This window comes from Galeopterus variegatus, unplaced genomic scaffold, assembly GCF_000696425.1.
Source record: "Galeopterus variegatus unplaced genomic scaffold, G_variegatus-3.0.2 Scaffold1912, whole genome shotgun sequence".
Taxonomy (NCBI): Eukaryota; Metazoa; Chordata; class Mammalia; order Dermoptera; family Cynocephalidae; genus Galeopterus; species Galeopterus variegatus.
The window spans coordinates 199,324-207,628 of NW_007728023.1; the positions used below are offsets into that span (position 1 = coordinate 199,324).

The 8,305-nt window shown below is 38.7% G+C and overlaps 1 protein-coding gene across 5 annotated transcripts in view; it reads left to right on the forward strand.

Moving 5' to 3' along the window:
• The first annotated feature begins 5,354 nt into the window (after positions 1–5,354).
• The window catches only part of MOBP (myelin-associated oligodendrocyte basic protein), a 65,850-nt gene continuing 62,899 nt past the window's right edge, over positions 5,355–8,305 (forward strand). For 4 of the 5 annotated variants that reach the window (XM_008579561.1, XM_008579563.1, XM_008579560.1 and 1 more), the window contains exon 1: positions 5,355–5,451. The gene's annotated coding sequence lies outside the window, so the exon portion shown is untranslated. The remainder of the gene's footprint in view (positions 5,452–8,305) is intronic. The other variant, XM_008579564.1, reaches the window with a different exon arrangement.

Here is an 8,305-nt window from a genome sequence, read left to right on the forward strand (position 1 = left end):
TCTATATCTATATCTATATCTATATCTATATCTATATCTATATCTATATCTATATCTATATGAAAAGATACACTTTAAGGTATTGGCTCATGTGATTATAGAAGTTGAGAAGTTCCATGACCTGCCACCTGCAAGCTGGAGACCCAGGAGAGCTGGCAGTGTAGTTCACAGGCCTGAGAGCTGGAGACCCAGTCTGGGTCTGAAGTCCTGAGAACCAGGAGAAACAAGGGCAGAAGATCTATGTCCCAGCTTAAGCAGTCGGGCAGAGGGAGTGCAAACCCAACCTTCTGCTTTTTTATTCTGTTCTGGGGCTCAACATTTGTATGACGCCCACCCACATTGGGAAGAGCAGTCTGCTCTACTCAATCTATTGATTCCAATGCTAATCTCTTTTGAAAACGCCCTCACATGGGTCGGCCCGGTGGCGCACTGCTACAGTGCGCCGCTTGGGAGTGTGGCGATTAACAGCAAAAATTCCTTAAAAATAACAGCTGGTTATAACAAATGTTTAATATATTGGTTTGACCAAGGACTGAATTTCATTCTAGCATTACTTTTTTATAAAGTAGAAAGACATTGCTTTTCTGTTTATTTCAACTATCATGTGAAATTCTCTTTGTTGCTAAATGATTTCTTAAGTTGTGTGTTTTAGTCAGGGTTCCAAAGAGAAATGGAACCAGCAGGATATCTATATCTATATCTCTATCTCTATCTATATCTATATCTATATGAAAAGATACACTTTAAGGTATTGGCTCATGTGATTATAGAAGTTGAGAAGTTCCATGACTTGCCACCTGCAAGCTGGAGACCCAGGAGAGCTGGCAGTGTAGTTCACAGGCCTGAGAGCTGGAGACCTAGTCTGGGTCTGAAGTCCTGAGAACCAGGAGAACCAAGGGCAGAAGATCTATGTCCCAGCTTAAGCAGTCGGGCAGAGGGAGAGCTAACCCAACCTTCTGCTTTTTTATTCTGTTCTGGGGCTCAACATTTGTATGACACCCACCCACATTGGGGAGAGCAGTCTGCTCTACTCAATCTATTGATTCCAATGCTAATCTCTTTTGAAAACGCCCTCACATGGGCCGGCCCGGTGGCGCACTGCTACAGTGCGCCGCTTGGGAGTGTGGCGGCGCTCCCGCTGAGGGTTCGGATCCCACATACAGACCGGTTCCCGCTCACTGGCTGAGCGAGGTGTGGGAGCAACACCGAGGGTTGCGATCCTGTTGCCGGTCCCGGTTCGGTACGGGCGCGACACTGAGGGTTGCGATCCATTGCCGGACATGAAAAAAGACAAAAAAAAAAAAAAGAAAACGCCCTCACAGAAACACCCAGAAACAACATTTAAAGAGCTATCTGGGCATCCCATGGCCTAGTCAAGGTGAAGTCACATGAAATGAACCATCACAATGTGGTTTATCATGCTTCCAGCTTTTACCTTCCTTAAAGTTATGGTAAAGTTATTGGCTGGTAAAATAATTAACTGTGAACTATCTTTGAGGAATGATTTAACATTTTTCCTTTACAAAGCCCTTTTCCTTTACAAAGTCTACATAGCTCTCTCTCTGGGACTCAAGGGTGAATTCTCCAGTGCAGACCTGGCCAAATTTGGACTAAGAGAGAACATCTGAACCGGGAATGGACTGGTTCTATCACACTGTAAAACAGGATACAGATTTTTCTAAAATTACACCACGAGCTGACAGGCAAAACTTAAAAGTAAATGGAAGAGGGTTGATGGCAACTTTGGGTAAAAAAAAAAATTACATTAAAAACAGGCTGTTCTCAGCTCAGCCACATGTGCCGTCTACATGTTATTGTGAACTTCGGATCAGCAGGATCAAAAAACAGATTTTTAGCTTATCAAGGAGCAATAAATTAGGGAAGGTAGCTTCTATTTATACAGATCTTATTGTGTCCAGGCAGTGTTATAGGCATTTTTTTAAAAACAGAGCCTGATAATTAATTCCAATCTATTAACTCACAATGGCAACAGGTTCCTTGGGATCTGTGATTTTTTTCAAGGCACTTTCTTAACAAACCACCAGATCAAAAAATGATAAATTCTTGGCTGCTTGTTAAGCACAGAATTAAGAAAAAAATAATTCTCTTTTTTTACAGATTTCTATTAATGTTGGGTTCCACTTCCCTGTGCATATTTCTTGCCTCTGGATAACTGATATCAGTAATTATAATCAGGGCTCCTTACTGCAATGTGCTGACCTCACACTGACACATTCTTATTCTGTGTCTCTCCTTTTGTTGGATTCCTTTCATATTACTACCCTGCATCCACACTGTCCTTCTCTAATGGTAATATTACTTGGGGTGCAATACATGGATTGGGTGCAGGAGGTTTAACAGCAGAGGTATGGCTCCTACAGAGTGAGTTTTAATCCAGCAGATTGGACAAAACTCAGTCCCTTTAACTAGGGAACATGATGTACATTCTTACACAGGTCACCACGGGCCAGAACACAATTGTGACTGGGCCCTAGCAGAGCAGAGGGAGAGAGAGAGAAATGGATGAGGAGCTTGGGAACACACAGCCTTTGTCTGCATGGCTGACGGCTCAGTTGGTATCATATTCCTCTATTTACCATTGAAAGTTGGGAAATGTGTAGTTAAAAATCCAAGGTCAAGGTCAAAATCTTAGCTGAGACAGATTTACACTGAAAGTAAGAATCAAAGGGCAAATGAGAAACCATTTAGGTTTGTTTCTCTCTGATTTGATCAACCAATTCATTATTATTTACCTTCCAAAAATTAAATGGTCTTATAAGTATTTATAAAACAAAGCAACCCTTTTTTTCATATTTATATGGGAAAAATAGCTTTGTGAATCTGAAAATCTCTGGCCTATATTTTACCTTTTTAATCAAAAAACAACTTTTATAACACAGATTTTGATACATAATTTTGTTAGGTTAACAATTACCTAATTGTGAATATGACTTTATGTACATTTAAATCGGGAAAAATAGCTTTGTGAATCTGAAAATCTCTGGCCTATATTTTACCTTTTTAATCAAAAAACAACTTTTATAACACAGATTTTGGTACATAATTTTGTTAGGTTAACAATTACCTAATTGTGAATATGACTTTATGTACATTTAAATTTTTAGGTGAAATACGGGAGATGTCCTTATCTAACCAGTGACATGCACATCTCTTTTCTTAAGGTAACTCTCTTCTGTAGATAATTCACTCATTTGATGCTAATTTTCAATAATCTCTGCAACAAAATATTTGCCATATCCTTTCGCCCTTCTTGATTTTCTCTATGTGCTAATATAAAATAGTACTGTGTCTGACTGCTAGTGAGTACAGCATTCCTTGTTAGAGTGATGAAAATGTGATAGAATTAGGTAGTGTTGATGGCTTCACAGCCTTGTGAATATATTGGATACCTCTAAATCTTACAGTTTAAAATGACAAATTTTATAGTATATGAATTATAGCTCAGTAAAAGCAATTTCTGTGACCTTTGGTTAAAAATGGCAGGTTAACTAAACATGCTTATTTTATCAACTGTCCCTTCAAAAAAAATTACTAAAATTATAGTAATAAAATATTTTTAAAAGGTAAAGGATTAAAAAATATTTTACTCCAAAAAGGTAGTATAGGCATTTAAAAAAAGTTTTAACCCACAAAGAAAGGGAGACACCAAAAGATGAGAGATTATAACACACTTTCAGGGGACAGAACATGGATGGAGGATGGTAAATGACTTAGCGTGGAGGAAGTTCCAATTTCAGGGCTTGCAGAAGCGGTGCCAGAGAAAAGCACAGCAAAAGTATCGGTCAAAATGCTGAGGGAATAAAAAAAGAGAGACGCTGAGGGTCTCCACTCTTGGAGCTACCAGGTGTAGTGGAAAGCAGGGATAAGGCACGGAGAAGCTGCACACTCCAAATGGATTCTCAGGTTTACTGCACCAACTTGCAGGTCTCAGGAATGGTGAAGAGCAGAGGTGATGGGCAGGGCTTATAGAAGGAGCAAGTCCACCCACTAATGTGGGTCATTCATGTTCCTTGTTCAACTCTCCTACCTTCCCTACCTCTGCCAGGCTGGAAAATAGATTGCTCTTCCCTGAAGAAACTGAGTGCCCTTAGGGGAAAATCTTCAAGCTGAATATATTTTGAGGTCCACCAATGTAAAGGCCAGTATGGTGCCCACTATACCCCATCGATGAACCCCATGCTTGTACCAGTGAACATCCAGCCACCTCTTGAATGCCTAACTACTAATTACTGGACAGTGAAAAGTCCCTAAAGGGGAAAACTTTCAATAAGAAGGGGAGAGATGAAAACAAATAACCAGAATGAAGAAACCTGGAGTCAGAAAACTCACTCAATGCAAGGAGCAAAACTGACAAAGAAACAAACAAACTAAACCAAAACTAAGCAAACACACCCCCAAAGAATGTAATTATTATTTTTCTAGAGTTTAGAGGAAAAACTATGTGCTTTGAAAATGGAAAAGTCCACAAACATGAATGAGGTTTTGGAATTAAAAAATATGATTGTCAAAATGAAATATAAAATTCAAGAGGAAGAGTATAATGAATAAATTTAAATGCATAGGGTAATTGCCATGGAATGTTCCAAATTCAATCTTAGTTGTGACTAGACTGGATTAGACTCTTGTTAAATTAAGCGTGCAAGGGCATGATTGTGTGAATGCTACTCTTGGGTAGTGTGCATGTTTATGGGTGTTTTAGGAAGAGGAGTGTGGATGGATATTGAATCTGCACAGAATTTGAAAACAGGAGTCCCCAGGTAGGAATTTGTCAGTGTGACTCCAACTCTGTTGGTGGCTTATGGGTATAGCTTGTGATGTGTGGGGTGAAGTATGGTGGCTGGGATGGCATGGCGTGTTGGCGGAAGGGGGTGTGGTGTGGTTGAACCTGGCAAGTGGTTTGATGTGGGGTAGAGTTCATGTGAAATGGGCCCTGATAAGGGGTGAGTTTTCACATGGGGTGTCGATTTGGGATGTGGGAGGTGGGAGGCTGGAATATGTGACTGTGTGGGAGGCTATACTGTGGATATAGGGTGTGTGTGTGTGTGTGTGTGTGTGTGTGTGTGTGTGTGTGTGTTAGAAATGGTTGCAGCTTAGCCTAGCTTTTGTTTAGATTTTCTTTTGCTCTTTGTTTTTGTCTTTGTTTGGCCTTTGTTTTGTCTTTGTTTCACTCTTTGTTTAAACTTTCTTTGGCTTTTGTTTGGTCTTTCTTTAGTCTTTTGTTTAAAGTTTGTGTGGCCTTTTTGTAGTCTTTGTGTAGCTTTTGTTTTTAAGTGGATCTTGGCTGAGGGCCTGTCAAAAACACCTTGTGTAATGAAAAACCCAGATATATGATCTCTCCCTATATATTCTGCATGCACTGAGGTAGCCTCAACCCCTCAGGGACCTGGCGCAGACGTGCAACCTGTTTCACACAACCACTGCTACTTGAAGGTAAGAGGATTCCATTGGTTTTCACTTTACTTCATTTTATACTTCATGTTCACATGGCAAGTGTGTCTTTTTGTGTGGGCCATCTCATTATATCCCAGGGGAAACTTGCTGTAATAATAGTCAAAACAGGGAAGACATATTTTATACTTCATGTTCACGTGGCAAGTGTGTCTTTTTGTATGGGCCATCTCATTATATCCCAGGGGAAACTTGCTGTAATAATAGTCAAAACAGGGAAGACATAAAAGGATGGAGGAAACAAGAACAGAGGACACCAAGTTCACTCTGATGGGGGCAGAGGGCCTTCCTGGAATGTTCCTGCTAATGTTTAGGGATTGTCTGAGCCTGGGGAGAGGCTCCAAACCCCAACTCAGATTTCCTTGGTTCAGAGCCCCCACGTTCTTGGAGCTAGATCAGTGGTGCTATTGGCTTCTTTTTTCCCCCTATTTCTTCTTTTATTATTTGTCATGATTTAAAAATTAGTTTTTCTACTTATCTAGGAACAAATTCTTTCCTCATACAGTTGGATTTATGTCTGGGGGGGGGACTAATGGAACAAGAAAACCCAAATCTTCTTAGAATTCATCTCCCTGTAGACAACCAACCTTAAGTGGAGAAACATTAATGCTTTGTTTTATACAGAGTCTCTTAGAAATCACAGGGAGTTTTCACTTCTGTGAGTGACAGAAAAAGGAAAGAAAAGATTACGTGTCAGGGAAGTAAGTAATAAACTTGGCTAGAGTACTAGGAGGAAAATGGGGATTAGGATTCTTAATGCTTTGTGAATAAAACAGGAAGGCAGAAAATAGACTGCTGAGAGATGTGTGGATATGCAGTTTTGTGATTATTTAGAATTGCAGGAGAATTGTTGGTGAGTGGATTTCAAAAATTGTTTCAGATTTACAGAAAAGTTGCAAACAGTACAAAATATTCCAGATGCATTCAGATTACCCAAATGTTAACATTTTACCACATTTGTACTTTTCTGTCTTTCTGTATCCACATACACATTATATTTTTTCTGAGATTAAATTGCAGACATATTCAAAATTAGAAAATTAACATTGAGAAAATGCTATTATCGAATCGAGAGATATTTAGATTTCATCAGTTGTCCCAGGAGCCACTCCAAGATCACGCATGGCTTTCAGTTGTCCTGCCTGTTTAATTTCCTTTACTCTGAAATTGTACTTAAGACAGCCATTCCCTTTTATGACCCTGACAGTTTTGAAGAGTATAGGCCAGTTATTTTGTTAAGTGTCCCTCAATATGGCTTTGGTGTAAAGTTTTCTTATGATTAAATCCAGATTAGGCAGTTATTGAAGAAATATGCTTGCATTGTAGATAGCACATATCCAAATTCATACCTGAATCTGATTATATGAACTTGTAATTCAAGGTCTTGTTTATCTAATAACTGCTCGGATTTTAAATGAGTATCTAAAATCTTTGTACACAAAACAACAGGGCTGGCTGTTTAGCTCAGTTGGTTGGAGCGTGGTGCCGATGTCACCAAAGTCCAGGTTTTAATCCCTGTACCAGCCAGCCAAAAAAAAAAAATGCCCAAAACTCAAAAATTAAAAATCCAGAGCTTTTAAAGATATCCTCAAGCATCATTAACTAAAAGTAAGTGCTGCCCTTTGATTACAAATGGTAATTACAGTGATATGTACGTGTATTGATAAGCTTACAGTGAGGTATTTAATTTAGATTCTTTGTGTGTGTTGGATTCATGNAAAAAAAAAAAATGCCCAAAACTCAAAAATTAAAAATCCAGAGCTTTTAAAGATATCCTCAAGCATCATTAACTAAAAGTAAGTGCTGCCCTTTGATTACAAATGGTAATTACAGTGATATGTACGTGTATTGATAAGCTTACAGTGAGGTATTTAATTTAGATTCTTTGTGTGTGTTGGATTCATGTCTACTTGTCTATGAATATTTGTTTCATAAATGTGATCATTCCTTGCTAAGCACAACCATCTGCTGAAAGCAGATACAGTTCCATAAAGAGTTGCCCTGAGTAGCCACTGAGGCTCGCTGGCATCCTTTAGCACGTTGTCAGGGTGTCTGCACAAATGGAGGAGGTGTACCTCTGCCAGCATTGTCACATTAAAGGCTCCTGATCAAAAGAGTTTCCCGTTTGATCCAGTACCCACATCCCAGTATAGAACTCTTTCTTCGTGGGGACGGGAATCAAAACTCTGAGGTCCCTAAGATGTACCAAACATTCTTAAAACAAATCTTCTCAACAAAATCTGTGAGGTAGGAAGTATTACCCACATTTTACAGATGGGAAAACTGAGATCCAGAGACTAGCCCATGATTACACACACAGCTAATGATTGGCAGAGCTCAGACTTCAAACTAAGATACATGCCTACTGATTTTTAAGGATGACATGCATTATTCTTTTTTGCTAATATATTGTACACGTTAAAGTTTCAAAAACTGAAATTAAAAAGATGAGCTGAAGATGAAGTAAACAATATTTTAAAAACAATTTTTATTTTTTAATTGTGCAAAAATTACTTGTTCTCACTAAAAATATCAGTAATATTTTTGGTGAGAGCAATTGAGTTGTCAAACTAGTTAGGTTGTTTTTTGTCTTCCTTGTTAATCTAGCAAAAAAATTTTCCTAGTAATAGAGACAGAGTCAACTCTGCTTATTTAAAAAATTAATTTGTGCTTATATTGTTAGTAGTATGATCCTAAGTCTTTTAAAATCATTCATTAGTTCTTTATGTAAGGATAAGTTCAGCTAAAGTGGCTAAAACCAGGCGATATAATCAACAAATCCACTTTCCAGGCACAGTGTGCGATAATTTGTGGTATACTGAAAGCAAAGGGACAA